Source organism: Vipera ursinii (assembly GCF_947247035.1).
Source record: "Vipera ursinii genome assembly, chromosome: 5".
In the NCBI taxonomy this organism is placed as follows: Eukaryota; Metazoa; Chordata; class Lepidosauria; order Squamata; family Viperidae; genus Vipera; species Vipera ursinii.
The window spans coordinates 87,200,926-87,215,412 of record NC_139518.1 but is presented as its reverse complement, the minus strand read 5'-3'; the positions used below and the strand labels follow the sequence as shown (position 1 = coordinate 87,215,412).

At 44.0% G+C, this 14,487-nt stretch overlaps 1 long non-coding RNA gene across 1 annotated transcript in view; it reads right to left on the bottom strand.

Annotated features, from left to right (window-relative positions):
- Window positions 1–13,987, bottom strand: part of LOC310641341 — a 34,123-nt gene extending 20,136 nt beyond the window's left edge. The window contains exon 1 of the long non-coding RNA XR_014492716.1: window positions 13,416–13,987. This is a non-coding gene — a long non-coding RNA (uncharacterized lncRNA). The remainder of the gene's footprint in view (window positions 1–13,415) is intronic.
- Between the last annotated feature and the right edge of the window lie 500 nt (window positions 13,988–14,487).

Below are 14,487 nucleotides of genomic sequence, written 5' to 3'. Positions count from 1 at the left end.
GATTAGGGGTTCTGAGTGGCGTGAGTTGTGCAGCAGGTTGTGAACTGGGGATAATTGCCTTGTAGACCTCTTCACATTCACTTTTGTACTGTGGCAGCCAGGATAACGCATCAGCTAGGAAGTTTTTTCTTCCCAGTATGTACTTTAAAGTAAAGTTAAAATGGTGATCTGTCCATACTTCAAAAGGCACCTTGCTCCCTTCTAAATAGTGTCACCAGTTTAATAGCCCCCACCTAATTGCGAAGGCCTCCTTCTCCCAGACTGTCCATCTCCTTTCACCTTCCATGAGTTTCTTAGAGGTGTAGGTACAAGGTTGTAGGACTCCACTTTTATTCTTTTGTAATAACACAGCTCCGACTGCCATGTTGTTGGCATCTGCTTGAATTACAAAGGGCTCCCCGGGGCAGGGGTGCTTTAGAACTGGTTCAGCCACAAATAGTATTTTTAAATTCTCAAAAGCTTTCTGACAACTCATAGTCCATGCTAGTGGCTGGCCAGGTCACGGTTTTCCCCATCCCTTGCCCATTTTGTGTAGTTCTGTAACGGGTAGAGCAATCTCAGCAAAAGAGGGAATGAATTGATGGTAGAAATTGGCTAATCCTAGGAAGCTTTGGAGCTGTTTGCGAGTCTTTGGAGGCTGCCATTCAATTATAGTTTTCACTTTGGCTGGATCCATTTCGATGTCCTCGTAGGAAATTCTAATAGCCAAGATAATCTCCTGAAGGACTCAGGGCGGTGAACAGGGCAGATATATAAAAAATACAAAAATACAAATGTTAAAAGAAAATTAAACATATGCCCGACTAAAAACAGTAAATACAAATATTAAAAATGACCATAAAAACCCAACCCATACCCCATCAAGCCAGGCCGGCTTGTTCAAATAAGAGTGTCTTCAGATCGCGACGGAAGGAGCGAAGGTCGGGCGCCATCCAGAGCTCAACCGGCAACCGATTCCATAGCTCCGGGGCGCCCAGAGAGAAGGACCTCCCCCTGGGGGCCACCAATTGACATTCTCTGATCGGTGGCACCCTGAGGAGACCCTCTCTGTGGGAGCGCACAGGGCGGAGGGAAGTTGATGCCGGCAGCAGGTGTTCCCTAAGGTACTCGGGACCCATGCCATGTAGGGCCTTAAACACCATTACCAGTACCTTGAATCTCACCTGGAAGACAACTGGTAACCAATGCAGCTCACGGAGCAGAGGTGTAACCTGGGAGTATCGGGAGACTCCCAACACAACTCTCACGGCTGCATTCTGTACCAGTTGGAGCCTCCGAGTGGTCCTCAAGGGCAGCCCCATGTAGAGAGCGTTGCAGTAGTCCAGACGAGAGGTCACGAGCGCGTGAGTGACTGTACATAAAGCATCCTGGTCTAGATAGGGCCGCAACTGGTGGACCAGGCGAACCTGGGCAAAGGCCCCCCTAGTCACAGCCACTATATTTTCTTCCAGAGTGAGCCGTGAATCTAGAAGGACTCCCAAGTTGCGAGCCCTATCTACCAGGGGGTAATAGTTCACCCCCCATGGAAAGAGATGGAATGTTCTGAATATCCCGGTATGCCGGTATGCACAGCCACTCAGTCTTGTCGGGGTTGAGTTGAAGTCTGTTCCTCCCCATCCAGACCCGAACCGCCTCCAGGCAACGGGACATCACATCGAGGGCATCACTGGGGTGGTTTGGGGTCGAAATAAAAAGCTGGGTATCATCGGCGTACTGATGATACCCAACTCCAAAACCACGAATGATCTCACCCAGCGGTTTCATGTAGATGTTGAACAGGAGAGGCAAGAGGACCGACCCCTGAGGAACTCCACAAACGAGAGACCTCGAGGTAGACCTCTGCCCCCCTGCCAACACCGACTGCGAACGTCCCAGGAGATAGGAGGAGAACCACTGCAAAACCGTGCCTCCCACTCCCAATCCCCTGAGACGCCGCAGCAGGATACCATGGTCGATGGTATCGAACGCCGCTGAGAGGTCTAATAGGACTAGGACAGAGGAATGTCCCCTGTCCCGAGCCCTCCAGAGATCATTCACCAGAGCGACCAATGCCGTCTCCATGCTGTACCCAGGCCTGAAACCCGATTGGTACGAGTCTAGATAATCCGCTTCATCCAGGACCAGAGGGAGCTGATGCGCCACCACACTCTCAACAACCTTCGCAAGAAAGCGAAGGTTGGAGACCGGACGAAAGTTATTCAACACAGCTGGGTCCAAGGCAGGCTTCTTGAGGAGAGGTCTCACCACCACCTCTTTCAAGACGGCGGGGAAACTACCCTCACTCAAAGAGGCAGATATAACCGCCTGGAACCAGCCTTGTGTACCCTCCCGGGCCGCATAAACCAGCCAGGAAGGGCACGGGTCCAATAAACATGTGGTGGAGCTCAGCCGCCCCATAATCCTGTCCACTTCCTCCGGAGTCACAGAATCAAACTCCTCCCAGGTAATATCGACAAGACCACCCGTGTCCTGATCGTCAGACTCTGCCCAGTCAGAGTCCAGACCGGTCCGAATCCGAGCGATTTTTGTCACCATCGAGTCGTTCTCCCCTTCATCGTCACTGTTGAAAGAGGGTAGAACTGGGGTGGATCCAGTCTGAGCTCTGGCATCCTCCCATGTGGGGGATGTGACCTGGACAACAGGTTCCTGTGTCATCCGGTTGGATTTCTCTCCCTTTAGCCATTGTGCAGGTTTCTTTCTCACTGCTGGTCCTGGTCTGTTCTGCTGTTGGGGGAAGGGGACCGGGCATTTCGCTGCTCAATGTCCCTGCTGTCCGCATCAGAAACACTTAAATGCCGGGTCTACAGGTGGCTTGGGTCTTTCAGCCCTCACAGTAGTTGGAGATCTTCATGGGGGTGAGTGCTATTCAGGTTGTTCTGACCTTGTTCTGACCTTGGCTCGGGTTCGGGTAGGAGAGGCTTCTTATAGCGGGCAAGCTGAACATCTAATTTCACCGCTGCCTGGTACCATTCATGCAGTTGGTCAGGCACAGCTTGGTAGATACATGCCAGAGAAAGGTAGTCATCTAACCCTTCTCTAAAAAGATGAATTATGGATTGCTCAGGCCATCTCTCTATCCAACCGGCCAGCTTTCAAAACTCCCACACGTACTCCAGGGCAGGCCGGCCAGCTTGTTTTATCTTGTGAATTTGCTCTTCTGCTTTAAGGGTGATGGATGGGTCCTCCAGGAGGAAAAGGTGGGGGTCCTCCAAGTCAGATCCATGCATGATAACCATGCATGTTCGTTATATAAATTGTTATATACATTTTAATATTTCTTTTCTGCAGCGTTTGCCATGTTGGAGCCTTTATGTAAATACTAAAAAAACCTGTATATTCACAGGCATGTGTGTTTAAATTGGTGTCTTTTTTCCTATTAATCAAATGGAAAAGAGGATTGCATCATGGCCAGATCACCTCTGGTTACCATGCATGGATCTGCTCCTCAGAACCAACCCTAAATGATTGAGGAAGAGATACAGAACCTGTATTGAGATAGACGCTTTAGTGTTCTCGACATGCTTTCCTCCAGTTACCGCCTTTGCTGTCATTTCTCTGGTACCAAATTTTTATGTTATCCATAATCAGTCCATGAAACAGCGCTTCTTTTTATTTTTATTTTTAATTCTTAATCTTGTTCTATCAGTTTAAAAGCATCTGCCAAAAGTGATAACCATGTCCCAAGAGTGTATTAATGGCCCCTCCAAGCAGTATGTCTACCGATTCTCTCAAATCATAGGGCAACTCTGATTCAGATTCTCTTCCATAAATCCTCAATGGGATTCAGACTCCTTCTCTCCAAGTCTCCCCAATAATATGTCCATTTGTACTAGTACAATAGTGTGGCCTGTACAATAAATTAGTAACTCCCTCCTTTCCTAAAGATGGTATAAAAGATTAGTTTTGTGTGGACATGCCCAGATTAATATTGGAGGTTTGCTACAGGCTGCTGTGAAATCTTCTGCAGTGCTGGCCCAGACTATGACATAGAATCCTGGTGAAGCACAGATGGAGGCAGCCACTGAAGAGGAGATACTAACTAGGAACAATGGGGCAAGCAGGATGTAGTCAAAAAAGTCAAGATGGTTCCCACAGCAGTGCAGCTGAAGCTCTGAGACACACACACACACACACACACACACACACAAAACCCAGGCACAACTTCAATAGCATCATCACAGCCATCATTTTGAATTTTTTTTTTAACTATACCTCATGAACATCCCTGATTGGGAGGCTGACAAAGCAGACCATGAACTACCAGAGATTCAGCAGTAAATGGCTTCTGAAAAAGCAACATAAAGACAAGAGTTAAAGCAAAAAAAAAACCATCCTAAACCAAAGTCTTTGAATGGACATTTGTCAGCAAAATGCAGCCTTGAGGAGGATGGGTGTTTGAAGGAACAAGGCAAGTGTTCTATGGCCTGCTTCTCTTGACCCATTTCATCAGATGAATAAGTTCCTACTCTTCTGAATCTGTTCTGGAGCTGATTACCACTTACTTAAAGAGTTTGTAGGAATTGAAAATGCTAATCATTTTGAGCCTGTCTGAGTCCCTGGACCACAAGCATAACAAGAAAGAAGCTTCTTCAAGCAAACATAGCTATATCCACACCATGCTAGTGTGGATGAGTGCTGGATAATTTGCAGGGTTTGGGGAAATGGAGAAGTCAGGATGTTCACTGTCTTAATAAGGAATCCCTCCTGGCTGCAGAGCAAATGAGTGCAATACATAACTGGGAATCACTTTCAGCAAAATATAATATTCTAGGGGGGGAGAAACCATGGCAACAATTAAACTAAATAACACATTCTGCAGGAGATCCATTGCTGAAATTTCCAGTATATATTTCTTCTAAATGAAGAAGAAGGCCAATTAGGATCAGAGCCAGTGTTTTCTGGGGGGCGGGGAGGTAAACTTCACAAGATGCTGTTGAATAGTACAATTAATCTTCAGGAACAATCTATTATTCAGTTGCTGGATCCAACAAGTTTCAAGTATAGCAGCTCTTCATCAGATACTCAGTTTTTCTCTCTCTCTCCATATGTGTGTGTGTGTGTGTGTATACATACATACAGTTGTGCATAAAATGTATGATCAAGATCAGATGCCAACACTACTGCAAACATTTTATATATTTGTATACTATATTCTCTGTGTTTCTGTGTGGACACGCACACGTGTGCACACCTGTGTTTAACCAGCCAGTTTGGTGACCTTGAGCTAGTCACTCTCTCTCAGCTCTAGGAAGAAGTAGGCAAAGGCAAAGCACTTCTGAAATCTCACCAATGAAATTGCAGGGATTATTCTATTATAAGAGTGACTGGAGAGCACACACACACACATACACAGACAAATTTATTTCCTCAAAGGAAGGTGTGGATTCATGTTGCCAAGTGGTGAGTTCGATAAATTCTATACAGTACCACATTCTCAGACTATTCTTGGGACTCTGAGGCAGAAAGGCGTATAAGGACAGAGAATTTAACTGTTCTGGTTCTGGCACAATTCCAGTTTGAGTTGTCCTTGCTCCTGAGAATCTATTCCTCACTTCATTTCAACTCCTCCTTCGCAGAGTAGATTCCTGGTCCCACAAGAAAATGTGTACAGTAATATAAACCAGAGATTGCTTATAAACAGATGTCTGATTTCAGAATATGGTCCCAATTTGGGATGCTAATTTTGAGCTTCTTAGGATTTCTTTTGCTTCATGAAGAAACCCTTTGGAAAATTCTGCTCTATTTTCAGCACAGCCCTTCCCAAACCAGTTGACATTGTGGAACTGTGTAGGATTCTTTTTAAACTGAACCTTGGGCCTTAAAAGACCCTGACTTGAAAACCAGGATGATTTGAACCAATTCCTCCATACTTGATTCTATCATTACTGATGTCTTGGAAAGTTGGCTGTACTGTATTGATCACAGTCTATACTTCAGATTGTTACTGTGCCTAGCGTCTCTTTTTCCTGGAGATATGAAGTTTGTACGTTTTATTCTGTAGCAAATCCATGAGAGCAAGGGAGAGAGAAGGGGTTTTAAAAGGATTATTGTTACAAAAAGGAAGGAATTCCTGGAACCATAAATCAGAAGAGGGCAGCAGTGGAGCTAGCTTACGTGGAGTGTGTGAACAAACTTCATTTCCTAGGAGATTGCCATTCAATCACCTTGTGTCATACTTCACTGATCAGAGGTGGACATGAGAGGAGTTCATTAAGGTGGAAGAAAAATAATATAATAGGCCCTCCCCAGTATATGCACTATTCATGAACTCAGTATTGGGAAAAAACACTGACTTCCCACCATTCAAAAAAGCTCCTGAATATATTTAATGTAAACTTGTGCTATCCTAGGAACATTTTTTTCTGAATATACACATAGCAATGGGAAAAATGTAGGGATTGAAATTCCAGTCTTCTGTTGCCATGAGCCTGTCAGTACACTTCCAAGGATCATAATTTCAGTTCCTCAATTTGTGATTCAGCCTCAAGAGCCCATTCTTTTAGTTCTTTCCTACCCCTTCACTCCCTTAGCTCATCGTTTCAAATTTACACCATCTCTGAAGGATCTCAGAAGTTTCACCCATTGACTTTTGCCAGTTTTTCCTAACCCTAACCCTATCATTAGGCCTCTAATGGGGTCATGTTCCTAGGCTAAAAGGAGAGGTCAGGCCCATATCTACTTCAAGCCAGCATAATTGTGGACTTTCAGATAGCTCCTATTGTTTCCAATTGATGCTTTTAGCCATCATTTTAGTGATGATGCTTTGTAAGCAATGTTCTCTAATGCAGGGCTTTTCAACCCATAGTACACATACCACTAGTGGTACGCACATGGCTGGTGGTACACGAGGACAGCCTAGCTAATTATAGTGAGGGAGGAAACCAGTTAAAATGGAGCCGCACAGACCTGGAGATCAGTTGGAGCTGCAGACCTTGCCAGAATCACCAGAATCTGCCACATGGTGACATACTAATTGGAGCTTCCAGTGCACCCAGAAAAGGAGGATGGTGGAGAGAAGAAAAGGTACAAAAGGGGTAGACCGGCCTGTTTTTGGAGGAACAGCGAGCAAGAAAGGGTGAGTGAGCAAGTGGCATGTTTTGGGGGGAAAGGCTAGCAAGTGAATAGCTCCTGCCCAGCTCGCTTGCGGAAAACATACTGCTTGCTAAGTGAAGCCCCAGGATCAGTGCCGGGTAGCCCGCTGGGGCTTCACTTAGCAAGCAGCAAGCTGCCAGGTATGTTGCATGGCTGGCAGGTTTGCACAATGCTGCTGGGGTGGCAGGCAGGCAAGGGGGGCTTCTCCCTCCGGGGGTGGGGGGAAGACACGTTCTCCAAGCGGCTCCTCCTTCCCCTTCTCTGGGCTGGGCTGCAATCTCACCCACTGCTACTATGCCTCCTCCTTGCTCCTTTCCCACCCCCTTGCAGAAAAAAAGGAGAAGGCAGGCGGTGGGGCAGGGGGTTTCCCCATCCTGGATGCTCCGAGAAGGGGTTTCCCTTCCTTGCCCACCGCCCCATCCTGGATTGCTAGCATCCTCCACCAGAGAAATCCCTGTCTTTGCAAGAGAGGCAGAAGTGATCGCCCTTTTGCAAGCAGGAAATCTTGCACGGGAATTGCAGCCAGGATTTACACACACACACACACACACACACACACACACACACTTTCCCTGGCTTGCCCCACATCTGGGGTTTCCTTCCTCGCGAGGAGATCCGCCATAAATGTAAGGTCTCGAGGCTTCCCTCACCCTACGCTGCCTGTCATGATGGCTGCTTTTTTGAGCAACATGGGAATCGCCCCATGGAATCATCAGCATTAGGATCCTGGCGGAGGGTTGCCTTGCCTTAAAGGGATCTGTAGTTTTGGAAGGGATCTGGTGTTAGGAGGCTGTAATCTGGTCCAGTTGGTCACCAATCCGAAGAACCTCTGATATTGTTTCACATCTTTGCGATTCGTTGGGGGGGGGGGAAATAGCTGAATCGGCTTTCATGCTTCTACAGGGCTGTTGTAGCATCAATTATTTTGACAGGGCATAGATTTGAGTATTAATCCTGTGATGTGGGGGCATTGCTTCAGCAGCATATTAAATCCTGGTAGATTTGAGGGTCAGTGGCCTTAGCTGCCTGTCGAGTGAGGTTCTGCTTTTCGGGCCTAAACAAGTACAAAGTCTCTTCCATTTTCATGCAATACAATCAGAACAGAGCTGGAAGGGACCTTGGAGGTGGCCACCTTCAAGTGCTCTGTTCTGCCTCTGCACGCGCAGAGGCAGGGCCATGATGTCACTGGTTCACTTCGCCCGGCCACTATGTGTGGTGAGAATGCGCTTTTGCCTGCCAAAACCAGGCTGGGATCTGGGTGGCGTAGCACAGGACAATGGGAGGGAGGAAGGGAAGGAAGGAAGGAAGGAAGGAAGGAAGGAAGGAAGGAAGGAAGGAAGGAAGGAAGGGAGGGAGGGAGGGAGGGAAGGACAATGAAAGGGAGGGATAATGGAAGAGAGGGAGAGAAGGAGGAAGGGACAAAGAGGGAGGGAAGGAAAGAATAAAGGAAGGAAAGAAGGAAGGAAGGGACAATGGGAGAGAGGGAGGGAAGGAAGGCACCCACCCCAGTCCCACCCCCGTCCAGCAGAGACCCACAGATTCCCACACACACACAGGCACCCTGCAACCTGAGTGATGAGCTGGCTGTGCCCCCCTGGCCATTGACTTCACTTGTCTAAAAGTTGCAAAAGGTGAACACATGACCCTGGGACACTGTGAACGTCATAAGTATGAATCAGTTGCCAAACATACAAATGTATATCACATGACCCTGAGGATGCTGCAACAGTCATAAGTGTGAAAAATGGTCATGTCACTTTTTCCAGTGCCTTTGTAACTTTGAACAGTCACTAAGCAAATTGTTGTAAGTCGAGGACTACCTGTACTTTATCATTTTTTTCCTTTTTTTGGTCACTTTTTTGACACCTTGCTGGGCGACTGGTGGTACTCGGATATTGCCTTATCCTAAAAGTGGTACAATGAGTGAAAAGGTTGAAAAGCCCTGCTCTAATGTACCTGTTAATGTGACAATTTTTTAGAAAATTCATATTACCTATCCTAGTGAAGCTTTTTATATTATATATGTTCAATAATGTACATTTCCTGGCTTTAACATTTAACATCTTTGGTTATTATTATTGTCTGTATAAAACTTTCAGAAGGATATTCTTTTCCAGACATGATTTTGTGGATTTTTTATCAGAGCAGGAAAATTGCTAACATATTCTGTTTAGTGCTTATGTTTTTGCTGTTGCAAAGTTTCTGGTAGTGAATTGCACAAATTTACTCCCAGCACAATCAATGGTGGATTACTTTTACATACCAATTAAGATTATCCCTGTCATTCTGCTGCTATTATGAACATTTGGATGATCTAAACATAGCAGGCAACATTTCATGATTACATTGTTTATCCTCCAGGCTCTAGATTTGATCAGTTTCAGGGTTAACCTTTGTGAGTTTAATTAATAATGGCTCTTAATTAGATATGCAGTTCCTAACTTAATCTCTGGGTATTTTCCTTAAAACCCATCAGCAGACCTGCATAGTCAATTTCCCTTAATATAATTATTCAAGGAAGATCTCAGAGAAATACATCCCAACCCCGGTTTGTTCCTAGCAGTAGTTCCAGCAATTCCTACTAGCCTTGTTTGCACAGAAGAAAATGAGACCTAAACAGAAAGCTTGGGCAAAAGTCTCTGGGTCACGTCAAACCAAATCTGAGACACAGGACACAAATGGTGAGGAACTCTGCATATCTGACCTCTTCTGTAACAGAAGATTGCAGCTCTGAATGTTTCCATCAACAATGCAGTAATATTGAACAATGTCAGATTCTTATTGCATATTGGGGATTAGAAAGTCAGCATGGGGTAGTGGTTAGGGTGTCTAGTTAAGACTAGGGGGACCAGGATTCTAATTCTGTCTTAGGCACAGAAGCCAGCTGGATGAACTTGTACTATTCCCTACTTCTCAGCTCTAATCAGGCTCTGCAACAAGCTGGCTGAGAGATAAATATTGTAACCCACATCACATGAATGTTGATTACCAGAAGAACCAGGTGAGCTGAGTGCCCAAAACAAGTGGACATTACAACCATATGTCCCATTAGCAAATAAAAACAGCAACATTACCAATAGGGAGTTGTGGGTAGAAGAAGGTGAGTAAAACAATGCTGCAATTATATCCATTGATTTTATGTTGCAAGCTAGGTTGAGTATAGAAATTGTGCTACACAGACCATTGTTAATTCTGGTCAGAGATAGAGTTAAATTAGCATAAATTCCAACTAAAAATCAGGCATCTATATGAGAGGCTGCAGCAACATTCAAAACATGAATGAACTCAACCTTCTTCTGAAACTGAGATGTCTTTGATAAACTAATCAAACAGCTGAGTGCAGAATCTTCATTAATTTGTATTAATCTCTACTTCTGGATGTTCAAAAAAAAGGCAAAGGAATGATGAAACTGTGATCTAAAAGTGAACTCACTTCAAAATGGCTTCAGCTGCCAAAGACAGGGCTGTCAGCAAGGTCTACATGATGTAGAAAATATTATTAAAAATCTAAAAGGGGAGCCCCAAACAGTCCGATTATCTTATCTGAAACTGGCTCTGCCAAAGTTAGCAAGCAAAAAAACACTAGAAGCACAAAGAGAAATCAACAGCTAGAGGTCAAAATCTAGGAAATTACTACAGGAACCAAAACAAAATCAAGAGATAAACTAGATAAATCTAGTTTAAATCTATTTAAATAAACCACTCCAAGACTCCATAAACCACTCCAAGATTCCAGCAAGGAAAGTAGATGACAGGATGGCAATGAGAATAATGATTGGGGAGGGAGGGGCTCTATCAAATTGATTCACATGATATAATTAGACTTGTCATGACCCCTCTTCTGATTCAATGGATTCTCCTTACCAATGTGAGTAATTTTAGCAATCTGTCACTAATTCATTTCTTCCCTAACTTGACTTCTAGTTGGATTCCTTCTTTGATTGCCAACATCGATACACCCACACTTTCATGGACTCAGAGAGAAATTCCAAATTCTTTTAGCTGTTCAACATCCAAAATCTAAATTTCATTCTATTCAGCTGTTTTTTAGATTAGAAATTGACACTTTCTGACATCCTCCACCAATTCAGCTCTCTTCCAGCTAGACTTTGAAGCTTCGGGTAATCTTCAGCTGTTCTTTCAAACGGTGACACTTCTTGAATAGCTTCCTCCTTCAATTCATCTAAATCAGATTGATTCATGATACCAATGAGGATTGAACATTCTGGCTGAGAAAAAGATAGAAAACTAGAGGGTAAATGGAGTGTCCTGGAGGAAGGCATGGTTGGCTGACCAGAGGGGGTGAACAAAAATATTGCATACTGCAACTTTTTGTTGCAAGTTTGATTTGTACAAATAATTTTCTTAGAACAAGCAGGCAATTTCCTTGCAAAATCATAGCTCAATTAATTTTGTCTAGCACCCTGTCCCCTTTTTGTTCAGTCACTGCAATTTCAGAGAAAAGGCAAAGATTAATTAATGGATGCATCCAGCATGATACAGGACTTTATTTCTCAAGGTACTTTTTTAAAGGTACACTTTCAAATCGTGTTGGGCCAGATTGGGAGCGCAGCTTTCACAGATATCGTTCCCTAGGGAAGAGGAAGGGAAATTTTTTTGGGCCACTTTAGCAGAAAGTAGATGCACTCCAGAAACAATTTGGTAGAAGATAAAAGAGCTAGTCACTAGACCTGTGTGAATCAGCCTTCATCTGAGATAAATTGGAGTTTTGAGATTCAAAGACAGCATGATTCAAGATTGTGATTTAGATTTCAGTGATAACCCAATTTGATTCAAGCTGCTTCAGAATTTATGTAAAAATAATAATTCATCCAGAGGTTACAATAGGAAAAGTTTAAAATGTCTGAAACTGTTATACTTTTTGCCAGAAAGGAATGAAAAAGCAGGCATGGTAGACGCTTCAGAGAACTTTAACCCTGCCGTGTTTAACTGAATGTGTTCAGGATATTACTCCAATAACATTTTGAAAAATCCATTCTGTACCATTAGGACTAAGCTGAGATAAGAAAGAAAATTATCAAATCAGTTATAGTAAATATCACATCTAGAAAATGACTGAATCTATATAGAAAATGTCCTACACAAATGTCAGCCTTGTGCTTTGCTGCCTATTTTAATTGGATTTCCTAAGTCAGAGGTCCCCAACCTTGGCAACTTTAAGACTTGTGGACTTCAACTCCCAGAATTCCTCATCCAGCAAAAGCTGGCTGAGGAATTCTTGGAGTTGAAGTCCATAAGTCTTAAAGTTGCCAAGATTTGAGACCCTTGTCCTAAGTCACCTATTTTCCAAATGGAGAAACTCCAAAATATTCTGGTGCTGCCATCAAACTGTTGCAAAAATATGAATATGCTTCACTTTAAAGAATGAAGGTCACATTATAGAAATATTATCACTAATTCTAGAAATTCTAGAAATATTAGCACTAATACAGTTATGTTCTCAATGTATGCAATGCTCAATCACTTTAATTTTCAAGAAAAGATTGGACAGCCATTTGTCTGGAATGGTATAAGGACTCCTGCTATGGGCAGGGGATTGGATTACAAGATCTCCATGATCCCTTCCATCCCTATGATTCTGTCTTCTTATGAAACAAAGTCTTCCAACAACTTTCAAAATCTGAAGATTCTTACAGGGTTCCAATGTTAAAATTACTTAGAAGAAAGACAAAAGATGTAATAGGCCTTTTCCCGTTGTTTGAATTGAATGGCTTCTCATCCATTCCTGAGAACAGCCATCTATGGGAGAAGACAACAAAGGCAAATTACCAAATGTTGTATAACTTTAGATCAGTGTTTTTCAACCTTTTTTGGGCAAAGGCACACTTGTTTCATGAAAAAAAATCACGAGGCACTCCACCGTTTTCCACACCGTTGGACCTCCCCACGGTCGCTACACGAATGGTCGTAAGTCGAGGATGGCCTGTGTTCTCAAGGGGTTGGACTAGATGACCTCCAAGGTCCCTTCCAACTTCTTCTTCTTCTTCTTCTTCTTCTTCTTCTTCTTCTTCTTATTATTATTATTATTATTATTATTATTATTATTATTATTATTATTATTATTAGCCTCTTTATTTTATTTTATTTTATTTTATTTTGGGGCTTTTGTTTGTTTTTGCTGTGAAGGAAAAGGAAAGCTTGCATTTCTTTTTAATTTATCTTTCTGTATTTTCTTTTTTCCCTTCTTTTCTTTCTTCCTTCCTTCCCTCTCTTCCCTCCCTCTCTTTTCCTTCTTTATCTTCCTTCCTTCCTTTCTCTCTCCCACTTTCTTTCCCTCCCTCTCTCAATTTCTTGCTTTCTACTTGTTTTGGAAATTGGAAGCTACTTGCATTTATTTTTAATTTTTCTTTCTGCATTTTTCTCCTTCATTTATTTTTCTTTCTTTCTTTCTTTCTTTCTTTCTTTCTTTCTTTCTTTTTCTCTCTTTCTTTTCTCTTTCTTTCTTTCTATCTTCCTTCCTTTCTTTCCTGCCTTTCTCTCTCCCACTTTCTTTCCCTCCCTCTCTCAATTTCTTGCTTTCTACTTGTTGTGGAAACTGGAAGCTACTTGCATTTCTTTTTAATTTTTCTTCCTGCTTTTTTCCTTCCTTCCTTCCTCCCTTCCTCTCTCTCTCTCTTTCTTTTCTATTCTCCTTTTTTTTCTTTCTCCCTCCCTTTTCCCCTTCCCCCTTTCTCCTTTTTTCCCTTCCTTTTTTCTTTCTTTCTCACCTTTACCATCAAAAGCACTTCACTCCAGAGGGGGGGGAAACCCCAAAGGTTTTTAATTGCTTTGGTCCAAAGGACATTTTATTATGAAACGTATCAAAAGGACAGGTTAAAAAAAAATCAGCCATGTAATTTTTCAGACGCAGGCGAAGCCTCCAAGAGCGAAGCGGTCAGATCCCTCTATTTCGGGCTGGGGTGAGGGGTCGCGGCGAGCAACCAGGCAGCCAACCAGGCGGGAGTCTCGCATCCTCAGCCGCATGGGGAGTAAGGAGTAAGCGGCGCGTGCTGGGGAAGAAGAGCTTTTTCGAACATTGCAGGCAACCAACCACGCGACAGCTCAGGCGAGCCGGGCTGGCCGCCCGTCCGTCCTCTTCCGATAAGCGAGCCGGTCGCCTCTCCCCAGCTTCTCTCTCTTCAGCAAGAGACCCTCCGAAGCCAGAGAAGGGGGCGGAGCTATGCTGCCGTGGAGCCCTGGTGCCTAGAGAGGTCGAGCCCACTTCTTTTCCCGGGCTTTTGCTTCCAGCAAAGTAGGGCCGTCAGCTTAGCCAAGGCTCCCCGCCAGAGAGTCTTGCAGCGCCGCTCCGCCCGTGGCTGTTCCTCCTCCTCCTCCTCCTCCTCCTCCTCCTCCTCCTCCTCTCACCGCTGTCTCCTAGGTCAGTGTTTTTTCAAT